Source organism: Heterocephalus glaber, unplaced genomic scaffold (assembly GCF_053883595.1).
Source record: "Heterocephalus glaber isolate CG9 unplaced genomic scaffold, H.glaber_assembly_v1.0 deba00001472, whole genome shotgun sequence".
NCBI lineage: Eukaryota > Metazoa > Chordata > Mammalia > Rodentia > Bathyergidae > Heterocephalus > Heterocephalus glaber.
Window position 1 is genome coordinate 92,943,683 of NW_028258315.1, and position 19,027 is coordinate 92,962,709.

Genomic DNA, 19,027 nt, shown 5'->3' on the forward strand with positions numbered 1-19,027 from the left:
TAGCCTTGTGTGGTTGCTGTCTTTAACTTCCTAATATGTTCTGAACAAATGGCCCTGCAAACTGTTATGCGCCGGGCCCTGCCGATGACGTAGTCTAGCACCCCACATCTGATCAGCGGCCAGTCCCGGTGCGAGGACCGGCCCCAGGCCCTCTTCCCCTTCCGGTGAAATCAGCAGTGAGCCATGGTGGTACAGCAGGCGGGGTAGGATCCCGAAGGATGTGGCTGGCTACTCTTTTTTTTTTTAAGTCCTGGGAATTGAACTGAAGGCCTCTGTACTGAGCTATACGCCCAGACTGTTTCTCTGTTTTACTTCTGACACAGGGTCTTGGTAAGTCCTTAAATTGCCCAGGAGGAGCTCAAACCGGCAACCTCCTGCCTCATCCTCTAAGAGTGCTGGGATTATAGGTGCGCAGCACCATGGCCAGCTGTGGCTGGTCCAGTAACCCGGAGCTGCAGGTCAGGAAAGAGCTGCTGCTTTTCCACTCGGTAGGGAGGTGTGGAGCGCCAGCAAGCAGCACATGTGAGATCCTTGTGGGGTGGGCAGGGGAGGCCTGTAGGAAACTCCCCGGGCTGCCAGCCTTGCTGCCTTTTAATTTAGCGAGGGCTTCTCTGTAGAAGAACCTCACTCAGGCCCTGTCACAAAGAGGCTTTCTCAGAAGAAGCCTTGAAGTTGTGCAGCGGCCAACTTGCTCGCTTGCCTTGCTGTGTGGGCAGCCCTGGTAGCCAGTGCCCAGCCCTAAGCATTTGCCGAGCACCTGGAAACTTCAAAGCACAAGAAAATCTAGACTGTCCAGGGGGCCGGGGGGCCTGGGAGGGAGGTGGTCATTAACAGGTCACCTCTGGAAATAGAAAAGATGAACGAACCCTAAGGAGCGCTAAGCTTTAGGGGAGAGGAACTGGCTGAAGGAGGAGGAGAAAGTTAAATGGCAGCTAATATCCCTTAGAGACGGGCAGAGATAGATACTGCAGAGAGACCGACCTTGGGGGCCCTCAGACCTGGGTTTGAACTTCGGCGCTGTGCTAGTGCCCAAGTCCCACCACAAGGATTTGGATTTAACTGGCTTAGGGGGCAACACGGCCTCTGAAATTTGTAAAACTCTCAAGGTGATTCCAACAGCAGGACATCTTTGCAAAGCATGGAGTTAAGCAAAGAACCCAAGCAACCAAACTTCTCGGCTTTGGCCCAAGTGGTTTGGCCTGGTTATCTCGAGCAGGTCTGTGAGCAGCTCGTAGCAGCTGTGGGACTTGGATGGCTTTATCCCGGGGGACCCTCTTCTGTACACTCAGGTGCTGAAGATGGATGAACTCAGGTGCTGGGCATGGGGTTGAGGGAGGTCGGAGGTGACAGCCAAAGTGAGGGCTTCTCCTGGGGAGTAACTCCTGCTAGCATGCAGACCAGGGAGTGACCGTGTTACTCAGACAGGGCTAACAAGAGGTTGGAGGACAGACTGCAGCCCCTTGCTCGGTTCTTCCCTGGTTCTCCGGATGACCCCAGAGACCAAACACCAGGTAAGGCTCAGCAGGGGTGTGCACAGCTGCTGTTAAGGCAGAGGCTTTGAAACTAAGTGCTGGGCCCTCCTGGTACCAGGGAGGAGGGATGGGAGAGCAGTTATACTGGTGGGGCTCCAGGTCCCTCTCCATCCTGGACTGGCTGTGGGACCACAGGCTAAGGCATTAACGGCCCCTCCACCTCTCTGTCCCTTGCTCTGGTGGTTCCGATTGTGTCTTCGATGGCCTCCATCTCAACAAATGACACATAAGCCAGTAAAGCTCCGTGGCTGGAGCAGGTGTCTCAGAGGAGACAGACTGGATTTAAGACACGCTCAGCGGCACCCTTTCGTGGCTGCGTGGCCTCAGGCAAATGGCTCACCTTCCCTCCATGTGCCTCTACACTGCACAGGGGACAGTGGGACTCGGGGTCGTCTGGAGGCTGAAATGATACCACGTGCAGATGTGTGAGGCCCGGGCCTGACAGAATGGCGCTCAGGCATGCAAACTGCTGCCCTGTTGACCTGAGGGCCCTGTGCCGAGCACTGGACACTTGGCCTGGGTCTCGTCATCACCCAAGAGTTCATGGATGAAAACCAAGGCCCGGCAGAGCTCTTGCTACCATGCCAGTCTGCAGGTGCAAAATGTTTCTCTGGGGATGAAGCTTCCCTCTCCTCTCTGTCTACTCAGGAAACTGCAGTGAAGAGGCACTGGGAGCCCATTTTAGAGACAAGGAAAGGGAGGCCTGGTAACCAGAGGACTGTGAGCCCCTAAGAAGCAGAGACCCCCTTGGGGCACCGTGGCCCACGCTGGCAGCCTCAGATTGGAGCCAGAATCCACAGGCCCGGCTGCCCACAGGTTGGTTCCCTTTGGGCAGTCGGCCAGCCTTCACTGCCCACCCTACCCAGAACTGCCAAGGTAGCAGGGAGAGGAGAAGACGGGCTTTCACAGTAATGGCTGGCAAGGGAGAAGGAAGCGTTCAGAACAGTGACAAGCATGGCCGCTGGATTTCCCCACTCTTCTTGCCTTTTCCCTCCCACTTGGGTTTCTCTGGCTGGCGGCCACAGAGCAGTCAGTGTGTCTCCAGCCACCTCCAGATCTGCCAGCAGCCTCTGGCCAATGCCTGGAAGACCCGGCAGAGCTGTTCATTCATCTGATGTGATGACTTGAGACAGACTTCCTGACCACTCTGCTTGATCCACAGCTTCCTACTTTGTGGGAGCAGGGCTGGGGGCCTTTGGGGGCTTGAGTCAATCCCATAGTACGGCCCAGGCTGGACCTGGGGGTCCTCAGCAGTGCGGGTGGTCAGTGCCATGCCACTGAGCAGGGAACAAGCATCAGCAGGCCAGGCTTTGGGAAGACCCTGGTCGGTACGACTGCCTGTGAGCCAAGAGAGCCTCTCAGGGTCCGAACCACCCCGGGAGGGAGGCTCCGTCTCAGAGTCAGAAAGCACCCAGGGGTGGTGGCACAGCCAGTCCCACAGTGCCCGATTCCGGCCCAATCCCAGACGCGCCTTACACCGCCGTGTCCAACAGGCCCTCACCACTGTACTCCCGCTGTGCCGCACATGGTGCTTCGACCTAGCAGCTGCGTCCCATGGAATTCGTACAGCAGACCGAGGAGGTGGGTATAGCATTAGCCCCTTGATAGACAAAGACCTCCGGGCTGAGAGGTTATCTGATTTCCTCAGGTCACACGGCCAGGGAACGAAGGAGCTAGAATCTCAGTCGAGCTGTCTGTTGCTAAAACCTGTGATCTCCAGTTGCAACACCCTGCAGCACCCTGGCCTTCTGTCTATCCGTTATTAGACAAACGCCACCATCCTGTGTGATAATGGATCTAGGTGAGGCCATGTTGTGCATCCACTCAGATTTCTATGAGCATTCTTTTTCTTTTTTGGCACCGGGGAATCAAACTCAGGACCTTGCGCTTGTCAGGCAGGTGCCGGCACCACTGAGCTAAATCCCCCACCCATCTCTGAGTATTTGGAAGCAAAAGATCAACAGGAATGCAGGGCTGCATCAGAGTGCCCACTAGGACGCTGTTCTTTCCCTAAACCCAGGGTGTCAGAAGGATTCTCCCCCCCGCCGAGGCCCCGGCACCTTAGATATCTCCGTCAAACAGCTCAGCCTGCTCCTGGCCCCTGCAGTGCCCGAAGGCTGCCCTCCTCCCCTTCCGCCTCCTCCCGGCACAGCACCCTGATGAAGGCTGGTGAAAGAGAGCAGAAACAGTCTTACTTCTCACGCTGGGTCCTGGGAAGGGCAGCAGGCAGCAGTGCTGCCGCCCCAGCTCCACTGAGAAGCCCCAGACTGGCCCCAGGGCTGCCTCCAAAGGGTGGTTCTTAAAGCCCTGGGATGGGAGGCAGCGAAACCAGCCAACAAGTGAGGCTGCTCAGCATTCCTGTTTATTCTGGTATCAATAAAAAGGAACTGTTACTATAGCAACATGCACGGCCACTTCCATGACGCAGAACAGCATGTCCAAGGCACAAATAAATACCTATTTTGTCGAACTGATGAGGAATAAGAAACATGCCAAGCTTTGTTTGGAGTGAGGCTGTTCTCTGAAACTTCCCTGTGTCTAACAGAGGGTCGTCTACTGTGGTCAGAAACTTTATACACATTTGTGTGATACCCTGAATGTCTTCTGAGTTTCACAGAGGAGCCGGGGCACACGGCCCAGGAGAGGGTGGCAGCTGAGTGTCAGGGGCCAAGCAGCTCCTGGGCCAGCTGGGCTCAAGCACCAGCCTCTGGTGGTCACCGAAGCCTCGCGGCCTCAGCTTCTGTGTGTCGGATGTGGAGGAGAGTAACAAGGTGGTGGGGAGGTCTGCACCATCACCGTACCAGGAAGAGCGAAGAGCGTTCCGGGGAGAAGGGCGGACCCCTAAGGCCAATCTGGGTGTGGGTGCTTGCAGGAAGGGAAAGCCTCCCCCAGTTTCAGAACTGGCTTTCACCTGGAAATCTGGAAGTCCTTCCAGCCTTTGGCATTATCCTTTGCCCACAGTGAGGAAGCGGGCATCCACCACCTAGCCTGGGCCTTTGTCCAACCTTGCGTACTTCCCCTGGAATCGTGGTTGGCCGCAAGGTTAGGAGGCCCAGGACACACACCACACCTGAACAGAGGCACTGAAACGCAAGTTTGTATCTTTGTTGTCCTGTATGAATTGCTCACTTAGACCTTTACTGAGTACCTACTGAATTCCCAAGAGCGCTCCAGGTGCTTGAGTGCCACGGGACAAGCAGACAGGGTCCCTAAGACACTAAATAAGGACACACAGGACTGGGGACACTGAGCTCTCGCTCGCCCTGTGCTGGGCTGCGGACTGAAGGGATCTCAGGCTGAGCACCCCAGTTTCCCTCCTGTCAGGTTTCCTGGGAACCAGAGGAGCCCAAAGGAAGGGGACTAATGGGGCCGGGGAAGGCAGCTGTGACGGGAGCTGGGGTGCAGCCTGCAGAAAAACCTTCCCAAACAGCCTTCCTTTCATTTCTGCCCTCTTCTCCAAGGGAGAGGTTGGCGCCTGGACCAGCTTATGGGGGCACACAGACATCAGCCAAGAAGCTCCCACGGCCCCTCAAAGCTTCCGCCTCGGCCCTACATCCAGTCTAAGTCTCCAAGGCTGCAGTGAGGTTTCTGAGGAGCCGCCATAAATGTCCCTGGGATAAAACCACTGTCCATCCCCTGCGAGCCTCCCATGCCACTCCAAACATACTCTGCCGGCACGAAGACTTGTCAAGGGATCCTGGGGAGATTATAACAGCGCCCTGAGTTGCCTTTGGAACAAGTTTGAACTGGGAAGTGTTCATGGGGCAAGGACTTGGAGTGTGAACCCAGGAAAGCTGGAGGGGTGGGCAGGATCCAAGAGTCCTGTCCCACAAAACTGCCTCTCCACCTAGGCATGATTTAGCAAGGCTAATTTGGTCTCCAAGCTGCAGAAAGACCCCGGGGGGACCCCCCCATCCCATGCATATTTCCATTCTCTTATAGCCAGACAAAAGCAGGACTGTGGATCTAGGGGTGTGAGAGCAATGTGTGTGTGCGTGTGTGTGTGTGTAGAAGAACGTGGGCAGACCATAGCTTCTCAAGCCAAGCAAACTTCCAGGATTCCTGGCAGTGTGGTTAGCAAATAAAAATGCAACACTCCCACTTAAATTTAAATTTCAGATAAGCAACAATATTTAGCACAAATATAGCCCATGTAACATTTTGGAACACACTTACTCTAAATTGTTACTAGTTGTTTATCTGAGATTCAAATTTCCCCGGGTGCCCTGTGTTTGAGCAGGCAGCCCTACTTGGCGGACAGGGAGGCAGAGGCTGTGCCTGCCACCCGGCTCTCGGGAGGAACCAGTCAAGGGGAGGTGCACCTTTGCCCGTTACAGGGGGAAGGATGGCTTCCTCCTCATGCGGACCTGAGCTCCAGGTGGGGCGCAGGTAACCACCTCAGGTGCAGGCACGGCTGAGCATGCGTTCTTCCACATAGGGGACCTTCCATCCCAGGCCAGCTCAGATGCCAGACCTGACCTCTGCTTTTCTGCCTGGTTTCCTCGTGTCTGAACGAGAACAGAGTCTTAGGGTATGGAAAGTCCAGCACACTGTGCCTGCCACAGTCCTGATAACCCATGTAAGCTCATTAAAGATTTTCATTCAAGAGAAAAAAATGGGATTAAGGACAGGAGTCGTCAGTGCAATCACGAGGGTGTAAAACAAAGACACACATACAAACTATGCGTTACGAAGATTGGAAGGGACACCTCCAGAAGTTCCCAACAACTGCTTGTGGTTAAGTGGGTTATGGGTTAGGGTTCCCCCACTTTATTCTCAATTGCTCCAAATGTCTTTGGAGGTGTGTGCTATTTTAATATTAAGAAATTCTGAAATACCGTGGGACAACACAAGGCTACTGTCCATGAAGGTGTGAGCCTTTACGCTCCTACTTGGGGTCTTCTCAAGGGCGGGGGCGCGGTGCTCACCCCATCCCTAAATGGCCCCGTTGCCTCCCCTGCAGTCCCCTCCTCAGTTTTTGCTCCTCCTGGTGTGCGAGGCCAGAGGGGTCCAGAGGCACATGGTCCTAGCACTGGTCCAGCTTCCCTGCGACTGGCTGTGTGACTTCAGACAAATCATGTTGCTGCTGGAGCCCGTTTCCTCACGTTTCTACAGAGGTTAATGTGAACTTACCTCCCTGGAGGAGGGGCATTCCCGCTTTACTAACCGGTGCAGACCCTCGCCCTGCTCAGGACCTTGTACATAACAGCGGTAAGAATTAGTCGAATGAATAAAGAATGAATGGGGGCTGTGAGATTACAGGCATACAGCACTTGGCCGTCAGAGTGGCAGCAGCAAGTGACCAAAACCATTTGCCATGGGTTAGATGTTGGTATAGATGGACCTGAGTTTGAACGGATTTTCTCCTCCTTAGTAGAGCGGAAAAGCTCTTTGCAGGCCACGGGCAAGCTGTTCAAGCCTTCTGGGTTTCTGTCCCCTCATCCAGGACACGGGGATGGCAGTGAGCAGTGTCCTCGTGGAGCTGTGAGACACACGCGCCCTAGTGAGGCGCTCCACCCCTTCCAGGAGGCCTCGGCGGGCTGCAGGCTAAAAGTGAAGCTTGTAGCTCTGGATCCAGGTCTTAGGAACCCGCGATCTTCAGTGGGGACACTAGTTTTGTGAGGAGGTAAGGGGGTGGACATGCTTAGGCGCGAGGCTTAGTGGGGGAAATCACGGAGCTGAGATTTGAAAACCTTCTCCTGATTCTCAGGCTCCTCCCTTTCCGCTTGCCCGGCTCAGTCTGAGTTGAGACCCTCCCCAGGCGGGCGCCAGCAGTCCTGAAGTCTTGGCCAGTTCTGGTTTCGGACTTAGGAGGCCTTTGTTCCAATGTTCCCAGCCAGTAACTGGCGCAGTGTCTCCCGGGCGGGCAGGACCGAGCCAGAGAGGCCTGGAGCCCCGGGCGCAGGGCACCCAGCGGGCACCAGCGCGGAGCTCTGGGCTCCTGCTGGCCGGGGGCCCGGTGCCTGGACACTTCCAGTCGCTGACCCCCACGGCGGGAGTCCCAGCCCGAGGCCGAATTCCACCTTCCCCAAACCTTCTCTCCAAACTGAGTTCCGGAAGGAAACTCCCCAAACGCTTACGGAGGCGGCCCCTCTCCCGCTTCCCCACACCCCCGTGTCCCAAGTTACTTCGTGCAGACATTCGTTCACCTATTCCCCCCCCCCCCCCCGAATAAAAAGCCTCGTACTGCTCGGAGCTGAAAAGCAAAACGCGCTCGCCGCCTTCAGAAAACGCCGACACAAAACAGCTGCCATCCGGCTCCTGGCCTGGAGCCCGGGGGCACCGAGCGCTCGGGGCTCCCCGCTCCTGCGCCCGGCTCCCCGCTAGTCGGAGGCCCGGCCCGCGCGGACGCGCCGGCGGCCCAGGCGCCCAGGAAGCCCCGAGAGGCGCTGAACCCGAGCGAGCGGCGGGCGAGGACGGCGCGGTCGCGGCACCTACCGGCTGCGCAGCGCCGCCCGTCAGCCCCCCCGGCCTCGCCGGCCTCCGCGCCACGCCGCGCTCCGACGCCGAGCCAAGCGGCACTGCGGGCGGCGGGCGGCGAACGGCGAGCGCGGACCCCGCAGAGGCCCGGGGCGCCGGCGGGATCCGGTTACACGACGCGGCCGGGGGCGGGCGGGCGCCGGGAGCCTCGGAGCGCAGGCTCCGCCCCGACTCTGGCCCGGACTCGGCCCGGCCTGAGCCCCGCGGGCTCTTGCCCACCTCGGCTTCGTGTCGGCCCCGGACGCTGCAGGCAGGTGTGGGACGCTGAAGCCTCTGCGGCCCCGGGGTTCCAGCCCCAGGTCGCAGCGCGGGAGGGAATTTAGTGACCCCCCCCCCCCCCCCCGGCAACAGCTGAGAGTCCCCGCGGGTGAATGGGTTTCGGGGCTCAGTGCACGCGCATAGGAAGCGCTCAGAACCGCACTACGCCCGGCACCTTCCAAAAGCGCCCAAAGGCTCTCGGCCGGTGGGACCGAGAGGCAGGGGCTGGGCTGGGGGTCTGAAGGGTGGAGGCCCGTGGGACTTCCCGGGCCGGGGCCGGGGCACTCCGAGCCGGGGGGAGCAGCTGAACCGGGAGGGCAGCTGAGCAGGCGAGAGGCCGACACTTGCTTATCTACTCTGGTGCTGGGCTGTTTCTTCTGAAAGGAAAGCTAATAATGTCAGTTGTTTCCTATCCTGTTTCTTTTCACCTGTAAAGCTCTAGGAAGTAGGGGCTGTTAACATTCCAGTTTCACACAGGAGAGGAAACTGAGGCCCAGGGAGGCTAAGCAACTTCTCTGAAGTCAGACAGTGTGGAGCCGTGTGGTCCAACCCCAGACCTGGACCCTCAGCTCCACGGCTTGTCCTCTCTTTACCCTCAGGACAGCCCTGGTAGGTATCCCCTCCAGCTTGGCTGACTGAGGCTCTGAGAGAACAGGGGGCTTGTCCATGAGTGCACAGCCCAGGCCCGGCCCAGCTCTGGCTCAGGAAACCTGTGCCCGGGAAGCCCCCATCTGCCAGCCAAGGGTCCCCAGGGTCCAGCCAATACCCTCACCCTGCCCCTCACCAACACCAGCCTCAGTGCCAGGCAGGGTGCGGCGTCCTGGTGCTCCCCATGTCGGACTTTTCAGAGGAAGGGAGGGGACTGAGTTTTCAGACAGCTCCTTACAATCCACACTCAGCTCTCCTGTTGTTAACTTCTCACATGTATGTAGATGTACATGCCTAAACTACAGTACATTTTTATAATCACTGAGCCAGTGTTGCTGTATTTTTACTAACCGAAGTCCAGACTTTCTTCAGATTTTCTTAGTGTTTCCCCAATACCCTTTTTGTCGGTTCCAGAACCCCATCCAGGACACATTACACTGAGTTGTCCCCCTCCAGGCTCCCCATGGCCGTGACAATTTCTCAGACTTTCCGTGTTCTTGATGAGCTCACCCTTACGAAGGGTACTGAGTCCATGCTATGCTCTTTCACGTTGAGCTCCTGGGGAGTAGGCAATCAGTGGAGGCACGGCCTGCAGCCTGCCCTGGGTTTACTGGGGAGGAGAGAGGGGGCCTGGGCCCTGTGTTTTCTCCCCAGGACTCCCATTCGGTGCTTTGCCAGTAAGGAGTGCACAGAAGAGGGAGAGTGTTTGGGGACTGGCCAAGCCTCTCTGTCTTCTTTTAACTGAAGCATTAAAGGGGACAAGAAATCTCATCTGTAGAAGAAAATTCCAGGACATGAAACAGACCTACTCCTGGGGGTTCAAAGAGACACAAGCTGCTTTTTGTCTCTCTCTCCACAGACTCTGGGAGCAGGCTGGGTCCCAAGGGTAACGTTAGCATCACAAAGCCAGCAGCTCTGGCACAGGCCCAACCCCCTTGCTGGAAAGACTTGTTGAAAATAAGGCCAGCCTATGTCCAGTGGCAAGGGTGGAGGTTTCCCCTGGGATGACTGGGATTAGCGGGCAAGCAGACCCTCACGTGCAACCTCGTGTGACAGCAAAGCTGACCTGAAAAGCCACCTGGGTCTTTGCCGGCCTGTTACTAGTCTTTCCCAGGACCATGCTGATAAGTATGGCTGGCTCTCATTGTTCCCACATTTAGGACTGGCAGATGTTAGTTTACTCATGATGCTGGTTAGTGAAAGCCAGCACACGTTTCCAGAGGTAATGCCGTTGTACATTGTGCACAGTACCCGAATATGGCCGGCCATACTCCATCTGGCTGAAACCACGGCATTTCTCCTGTCCCTCCTGACGCTGCCCCTGGCCTGGTTTTCATGCCCTGATTCTTGGGAAAAGTCTCTTGAAGTCAGTCGCTGGAGACTCCAGTGGTCCTGCCCTCAGTCTCCTCTTTGCTCACTGCATCCCCAAGAAGCTGATGCCTCAGTTTGGAAAGTGTCAGGGAGACCAGTGGCCCAACACACAGGATGCACGGTCTACCACATACACAAAATAGCATTTGGGGAAGCTTGAGGTATAGCATGGAACCCTGAAGCATACTTATCTCACATGCACAAGTTTTATACAGTGTCCCATCTACATAACCACCGCTAAGACTGAGATGTAAAGCAGCCCGCTCCTTGCTCCTCTTCCCAAGAACATGCATCTCCTCCCAGTCCACGTACCGAAGCACTTTCCTGGCCCTGGAACCACAGAATCATTTTTCCTCTTCCAGAACTTCTGATAGATAGAATCTTAGAATTTACTCTTTGGGGTCTGGCTTCTTTGACTCAGCAGTATGTTTGAAAGTCATCAATGTGTTCGTTCTGGTCTCAGTAATTTATTCCTATTTTCCCATTTATGGCTACCTCACAGGTTGGCCATAGCTTCTCCTGTGAATGGACATTTGGGTTCTGGCCATTGCTAATAAAGCTTCTACAAACGTCCTTCTGTGAATTTTTGGGTGAACATGAGTCCTTGTTTCTGTTGGGTAGACCCCTGGTGGCTGAACTTCTGGGCTGTTTGGCAGGTGACTGTTTAGGCATAGAAAACACTGCCAGTGGTGACTGTATCTATTTTTATGTTATGCTTTTGGTGTCTTCACTACGGAGATTTTTTGGACACATTGAGATCATGTACAGCGCTTTGGATTGGTGGTGAGAGTGAGATGTTGGCAAATTACATTTTAGTTAAACACAGATGGGCCTGGATTTGGAACGTTGGAGAGATGAAGGACCTCAGGGTGTTATCTTTGAAACCTGGAATGAATCAGAGGGAGCCATATTTCTGGGTACATTTATCCTGCCCATTAGATCACAAACACAACAAGGACAGGGACTTATTCAGGGCTGTGTCTTTTATTTTTTGGTACCGGGGATCAAACTTGGGTCCTTGCGCTTTCCAGACAGGCGCTGAAACCACTGAGCTAAATTCCCGGCCCCAGGGCTGTATCTTCAATGCCTTGCACAGTTCTTGGTGCATAGGGGCTCAGTAAATACAAATCAATAATCATAACAAATAGTCATGGAGTACATGGTAGAGCCAGGCACTGTGATAAGACTGTGTTGATGTGGTCCTACTTAGGCCTCACCATAGTCCTTTGAGATTAGGGAAGAGCAAGGCTTGTTTTGCAGAGTAGGAAGGAAGCTGAGGCCTCGAACAGGTTAGGATACAGAGTGGACAATGGCAACTTTATGAGTAGACCCAAGGCAGTCTGACTCGGGCTCTGCGTGTGTGTCTTGGCGGGAGAGACCGCTCTCCTTTTTATAAAGGGGAAACAGGCTGAGAAAGTTAAGGAACCCTCCTCCATGGGGTGAGCTCGCCAGCCTTCCTACCAAGTTAATTCTTAAAGGTTGAATACTTTCGCACAGAGCCCTGGCTGCTGTCTCCCCAAACCCCCGCCCTCCAGAAGGCCCTACCCCAAGCCTCTGCCCCCACCCCGCATCTTGCTTCCACAAAGCCACCCTGTGTGCGAGGTGACACCTGCCCTTCTCCGCTCCATCCCCAGGGACAGAGAGTCAGACCCAGCTGTCCTTCCTTTACAGTGCTGGGCACTGTGGAGCTGACTGACGCCCAGGCCTGGGGTGTGTTCCCTTCCTGGGGTCTACTTACATCATGAGCGGCATTGGGTTCACAGGAGAGGTGCGGGAACAGGGGCACTTCTGTCAGAGACGCCTCCACAATTCTGGCCTCTGGGATCTTCTCACTGCACCATTCATCCAGCCCCTTGGGGCTTGGAGGTCAGAAAACTGCCCTCCTGGAAACCAAGCTGAGGCACTGGGCGAGGAGCCACTGCCCCAGGCAGGAGGATGCAGGCCACTGCTCCTCCCCACACCGAGTCCATTGCTGCTTTGACATTCGGAACAATCCAGTTGCCTATAGATCTTAAAAAGCACCATTTTTCCTGATTGTCCAAGCTGAGCCCTAAACTCATTCCCCTTCTCAGAGATACCACTGTTTTTGATGCTGTAGCCTTTAAACATTTTTTTCCTTTTGAGATAGGGTCTCACTAAGTTGCTGAGTTGTCCAGTCTGGGCTTGAAACTGTGATCCTCCTGCCTCAGCCTTCAAGAGTGCTGGGATTACAGACATTTGCCACCATGCTGAGCTTCAGCTTGCCTACAGTGTCTTGGGGGATATTTCTATGTCAAAACATGTAGGTGCACCACACTTTCTTGATCTATTGCAGTGTCTAACACAGTGTGATGGCCTATCATTTTGTGTTAAACCAGGCCCCTTTAGTTGGACATCTAGCTTATTTCCAGCTTTTTACTATTACACATAATTTGCTCCGAACACCCTTGAGCTTGCCTCTCTGCCCACATGTGTAGGCATTTCTTTAGGGAAGACACTGTGATGGGAATTGTAGACCAATAAATATATGTACTTAAGATTTTAGCAGAGGCTGCCAAATTATGCTCCAGAATGGCTGTACTACTTCATATACCCACTCCGAGGGTCTGATATTATTGGATTGTCTTCTCCCTCACTAATGCTTGGTGCTATGAATCTACGTTTGCCTAATGACAACCAACCTACAGTGTGAGAGGTCATGTTAGTGTTTACCTTGTCAGGGGCAATAGTGGATAGGAAGGGGTCTGAGGGAGCTTCCAAGGCTCTGCTGATGCCTGTTTCTTGATCTGAGTGATGGTTACAGGTATTTTCAGTTTCTCTAAATGTATGAATTGGTGTGGCTATGAGAGTTGCCCTTTATAAATGTAAGTTGCTTTTCAAGAAAAAGTTCAAACTCTTCCCTCCCCTACAGCCCAGTGGTTAACATCCCCATGAATATTTGGTTTGTAGTTGAGACTTCTTCTGTTGATTGGACTCCAGATACTTTCTTCTGGAATATTTACTTCTATGACTTGTGACAGTGCTTTGCCCGAGAAAGGAAACCCCCTTTCAGAGGGGAAGTGGGACTTGAAGTTCTTGGGCATTAGCTTTGCACTCTAATCTTAACAGCAGTCCTGCCAGTTAGGTACAATTCACCCCACTTTACAGTCAAGGGAGTGGGGCTCAGAGCATAAAATGTTAAAAAATACTGTAGTAATTTCAACAATGTTCATGACCACCAAACCAGCACTCCAAAATGTTCTGAAGGAAATTCTAGAAAGAGATAATGAGGACAACAGCTCCATGAACCCCAACAGAATGGATCCACCAGGCAAAGCAAGCAATTAAATAGAGGGGGAACAAAAGGGACCCAACAACTGGAAAATAACATGACAAGGATCAGTCAATACATATTAGTTATAACCATCAATGTAATTGGTCTCAAATCACTAATCAAAAGAAACAGACTGGAAGAATGGATTAGGAAGAAAGATCCACAATATGCAGCATATAAGAAACACACTTAATTCAAAAAGAAATCTATAGATGGAAAGTCAAATGATGGAAAATTACTCCATGGGACACAAATCTGGAAAAAAAAAGCAGGTGTAGCTATTCTATTTGCTTACAAAGTGGGTTTCAAGCCAAGACTGATCAGAAGAGAGACAAAGAAGGTCCCTACATCTTTGAAAAGGGAACAATCCAAGTGGAAGAGATAGCAATAATAAACATATATGCACCAAATACAAATGCACTCAACTATATAAAACAAATATTAACTGATATGAAAAATCAAATAAACACTAATACAGTTGAAATGGGGGATTTCAACGCTCCACTGTCACAAATACAGATTAACTAGACAAAAAAATCAACAAGGAAATATCAAACTGAACCAAATCTTTGAACAAATGGACTTAGTAGATGTCTACAGAGTGTTCCACCCCACAACATCAGAATATACATTCTTCTCAGCTGTACATAGGACATTCTCCAAAATAGACCACATACTAGCTCATAAAACATGCTTAAGTAAGTGGAAAGGAATTGAAATTATTCCATTTGTATTATCAAACCATAGTGCAATGAAATCATTGGAAATCAATGGCAAAAGAAACCACAAAAACTTCATAAACACATGGAAATTAAATAACACCTTCTAGAACAACCAGTGGGTCACAGAAATTAAAGAAGAAACTAGACAGTTTCTACAATTAAATGATAATGCAAATACAACATACTAGAATTTATGGGACACAATGAAAGCAGTCCTATGAGGGAAATTTATGGTGTTGAATTCCTATATCAGAGAACAGAGCAAGATCAAATAAACAACCTAATGTTGGACCTCAAACTTTGGAAAAGAACCCTAAGCCCAGAGCTCAGAGGAGGGAGGAAATGATAAAGATCAGAGCAGAACTTAATGGAATTGAGACTAGGAATAAAATACAAAGAATTAATGAATCAAAGAGTTGGTTCTTTGAAAGAGTAAATAAAATTGACAAACCCTTAGCCAACCTTATCAATAAAAGGAAAGACTCAAATCCATGCTATTAGGAATGAAAGGGGTGAAATCACAACATATCCTGGAGAAATCTAGAAGATCATCAATACCTACTCTGAGAACCTGTATTTTAATGAGATGGAAACATAGAAGAAATGGACAGATTCCTAAATACATATGAACTACCAAAACTGATCAAGAAAATATAAAAATTCCAAATAAAGCAATATCAGTCAATGAAATTGAAGATGTAATTAAATCCTACCAACAAAGAAAAGCCCAGGTTCTGATGGATTCACTGCTGGATTCTACAAGAAATTTAGAGAAGACCTAATGTTGCTACTTCTCAAACTGTTTAATGAAACTGAAAGGGAAACAATACTCCCAAACTCATTCCTGGAAGCAAGTGTTACTCTGATACCAAAACCACAGAAGGGTCCAACCAAAAAAGAGAACTACAGACCAATCTCCCTAATAGATGCAAAAATCCTCAATAAGATACTAGCAAACAGAATGCAGGAAATCATCAAGAAGATCATATACCATGACCAAGTAGGATTCATCCCAGGGATGCAAGGATGGTTCAATATATGGAAATCAATAAATGTAATTCACTATATTAACAGAGCCAAGGACAAAAACCATGTGATCATCTCAAGAGATGCAGGAAAAGCATTTGACAAGGTCCAACACCGATTTATGGTAAAAATCCTACAGAAAATTGGAATAGAAGGTCTTTATCTCAATCTGATAAAAGCCATCTATGATAAAACAACAGCCAACATCATACTAAATGGTCAAAACTGAAATCCTTCACTCTAAAACCAGGAACATGACAAGGATGTCCACTATCACCACTCCTATTCAATATAGTTATGGAAACATTAGCCAGAGAAATTAGACAAGAGAAAGAAATAAAAAGAATAAGGGTAGGAAAGGAAGAAGTTAAATTATCATTATTTATGGATGATATGATGCTCTACATAGAAGACCTCAAAAACTCCACCAAAAGACTTCTAGATTTGATAACCAAATTACAGTGGTGTAGCTGGATGCAAAGTTAGCACTCAAAAATCAATAGCATTCCTGTACACAAATAACAAATTCACTGAGAGAGAAATTAGGGAAACAACACCTTTCACAACACCCCCCAAAGAAGAAATAATCAATCTAATGAAGGAAGTAAAAGATCTTAACATTGAAAACTACAGCACTCTGAAAAAGGAGATCGAAAGGGATATCAGAAAATGGAAAGATATCCCTTATTGAGAAGGAAGAACCAATATAGCGAAAATGGCCATATTTCCAAAATTGTTATACAGATTTAATACAATCCTGATCAAAATACCTATAGCATATCTCACAGAATTAGAGAAAACAATCCTAAGATTCATTTGGAACCAGAAGAGACCTAGAATAGCAAAAGCAATTCTGGGCAACAAAGGTAAAAGCAGGGGGGCATAAAAATCCCAACTTGAAATTATACTACAAAGCTCCTGTGATAAAAACAGCATGGTACTCACAAACAAAACAAAACAGACCAGAGGATCAATGGAACAGATTAGAGGATGCAGAAACAACTCCAAATACTCAGCCACCTTACCTTTTTTTTTTTTCCGTACTGGAGGTCAAATTCACGACCTTGGGCTTTCAAGGCAGGCGTGGTGCCACTGAGCTAAATCCCCAGCCCAGCCACCTTATCTTTGACAAAGGAGCTAAACACCTTCACTGAAAGGAAGGTAGCCTCTTTAATAAATGGTGCTTGGAAAACTGGCTTTCCATATGCCACAGATTAAAACTAGATCCATATCTTTCACCATGCACTGAACTAAAACTTAAATGGATCAAAGATCTAAATATTAAAACAGAAACACTAAATCTGCTGGAAGAGAGAATAGGTAGAATTCTTGAAGACATTAGTGTAGGCAAAGACTTTATGAACAAAACCCCAATTGCAGAGGAAATATTACAAAGAATCAACAACTGGGATCTCATCTTATTAAAAAGCTTTAGTGCAACAAAAGAAACTACTAACAGAGTGAAGAGACAACCCATAGTGTGGGAATTTTTTTCCCAAGTGTTCCTCAAAGGACTGATATCAAGAATATATAAAGGGCCAGGAATTTAGCTCAGTGGTTCTGCTGCCTGCCCTGCAAGTGCAAAGTTCTCAGTTTGATCCCCGGTACCAAAAAAAAATAAGAATATATAAAGGACTCAAAAAAAAAATCTAACCCTCCAAATTTAAGGACCCAATCCAGAAATGGGTATCTGAAATGAATAGACACTTCTCAGATGAAGAAGTAGAACTGGCAAATAAATATATGAAGAAATATTCAACATCACTGTTCATTAGAGAGATGCAAATTAAAACAATGCTGAGATTCTGTCTCACTCCAGAAAGAATGGCTGCTATCAAGAAATCAGTAGTAACAAATACTGGCTGGGCTGTGGGGAAAAAGGAACTCTTTTCCTTTGCTGGTGGGAGTGTAGACTGGTGCAACCACTGTGGAAATCAGTGTGGAGATTCCTCAAAAAACTAAAACTAGAGGTTCCATTTGACCTGGCTATTCCCCTTCTTGGTATCTTCCTGAAATAATTAAAAGCATCACACCACCGCGATATATGCACACCCATGTTTACAGCAGCACAGTTTGAAATAGCTAAGTCTTGGAACGAGCCCAGTTGCCCATCAACCTATGAATGGATAGAGAAGAAATGGGTTCTTAATACAATGGAATACTACTGTGCCATAAAGAAGGCTAAGCTTGAGACATTTCTAGCTAAATGGATGCACCTTGAGACCATCTCTTAAGTGAAATAAATCAGGCACACCTGTTTAAATACTGCATTGTTTCTCTGGTGTGAGAAACCAAAAATGTAAATAAGGACCAAAATGCATAAAGGACATTGGGAAATGTGAAGAAAATGTTCAGATGAGAAGGACAATAGGGCCAGGAAAGGAAGGAAGGGACAAGAGGAAAAGAGACTAGAAGGAAAAATGGAAACAAAATTTTTGTAAATAAGGCAGGGTAGAGGGGTTGAAGGGAGGGGAATGGGAAAAAGAAGAAGCAAGATGTATCATGGACAGCTACAAAGTCCTTATGATGAATATGATCATTATGTGTATCTAAAATGTACCAATAAAATTTTTAAAAAATAAAAAATAATTTAAACAATGTAGATGTGTAAAGTGCAGCCTCAAATTTTCCAAATTCTTCAAATCCACACCCCCCTCCCAGATGAAACCATTGTAAGTAATTTCTTTTCTTTTTTTTGAGACAGGTTTTACTGTGTAGTTCAGGCTGGTCTTGAACTTACTATGTAGCCCAGGCTGGCCTCAAACTCGAAGCGATCCTGCTGCCTCAGCCTTCTAAGTGCTGGGATTACAGGCGTGCACCACCATGCCCGTGTGTTAAGTAACTTCTTATGTATCCACCCAGGAATTGTCTCTGCTTCCATAGACATCTAGCATGGTTCCAATCAAGCCTTTGGAAAGTGCAAATGGCATCTGAATTGTGACATGCTTTGTCACTTAGCGATATACATCAAAAGCATCATTCCACTATGGCGCGTTCCTATTCAACATGTTGTTCCCTGTTCTTCCTGGTGGCTTGAGACCATCGCTGGCCCTGTACTTGGGACCTGGGCCACCACATTTCCCCAGAGGATGGGGTCGCACCTGCTTAGAACAGGGGCTGCTGCACCTCTGTGATGTAGGAGACAAACTCCCGGGGCCCAAGGCCGACTGAGGCTGGACTCTTGCTGCCTGCAGAGGGCCTTGGCTCAGAATCCACCGATCCCACTCCATGTGCAACCTAAAAGTTAGGAGCAAGAGGCCAACCTGCTATCATTTATTTTGCAGATACGAACAATGTTTCAGCGAACATGGGATACCTGTTTTCAGTGCAGTTCCTGAGTCAGTGGTTGGGCTCTTTTTAATTGTGCTAGATCTTGGCATATGTACAATGTTGTTTTAAGTCTGTCAAGAACACTTGGTTCTAAAGGAATGTTCTGGTAGGTTTTTCTGAAAAGATTCCTTGAGTCATGCTAATAATCTCCCCTGGAATGTATTTGCTTTGAAGATTTGGAATTTGGGAGAGAACATTTTTTTTCTGTAAGCAGATCTGGTTTCTGAGGTCTCCATGGTGAGGCAGATGGACGGGCCAGGAGGGGGCTGTGCTAGGAGGTCACACTTTGGGGAGTGGGGTCCCCACTGACCCCAGTTCAGGCTGGCTTCAGGCACAGGATGCCTAACCTGTCTGAGCAGAGCTTTGAG

At 49.9% G+C, this 19,027-nt stretch overlaps 1 protein-coding gene and 1 long non-coding RNA gene across 6 annotated transcripts in view; one reads left to right on the forward strand and one right to left on the reverse strand.

Moving 5' to 3' along the window:
- The window catches only part of LOC147826489 (uncharacterized), a 27,312-nt gene extending 23,608 nt beyond the window's left edge, over positions 1–3,704 (forward strand). The window contains exons 2-3 of one of the 2 annotated variants that reach the window (XR_015439199.1): positions 2,181–3,333; positions 3,553–3,704. This is a non-coding gene — a long non-coding RNA (uncharacterized LOC147826489). Of the gene's footprint in view, positions 1–2,180 lie in introns of both variants that reach the window. The other variant, XR_015439200.1, reaches the window with a different exon arrangement.
- The window catches only part of Fam107a (family with sequence similarity 107 member A), a 16,081-nt gene extending 7,831 nt beyond the window's left edge, over positions 1–8,250 (reverse strand). Inside the window, exon 1 of one of the 4 annotated variants that reach the window (XM_087181601.1) lies at positions 8,232–8,250. The gene's annotated coding sequence lies outside the window, so the exon portion shown is untranslated. Of the gene's footprint in view, positions 1–3,592; positions 3,871–7,970; positions 8,093–8,231 lie in introns of those variants that run through there. The other 3 variants (XM_013065446.3, XM_013065445.3, XM_013065447.3) reach the window with 3 other exon arrangements.
- Between the last annotated feature and the right edge of the window lie 10,777 nt (positions 8,251–19,027).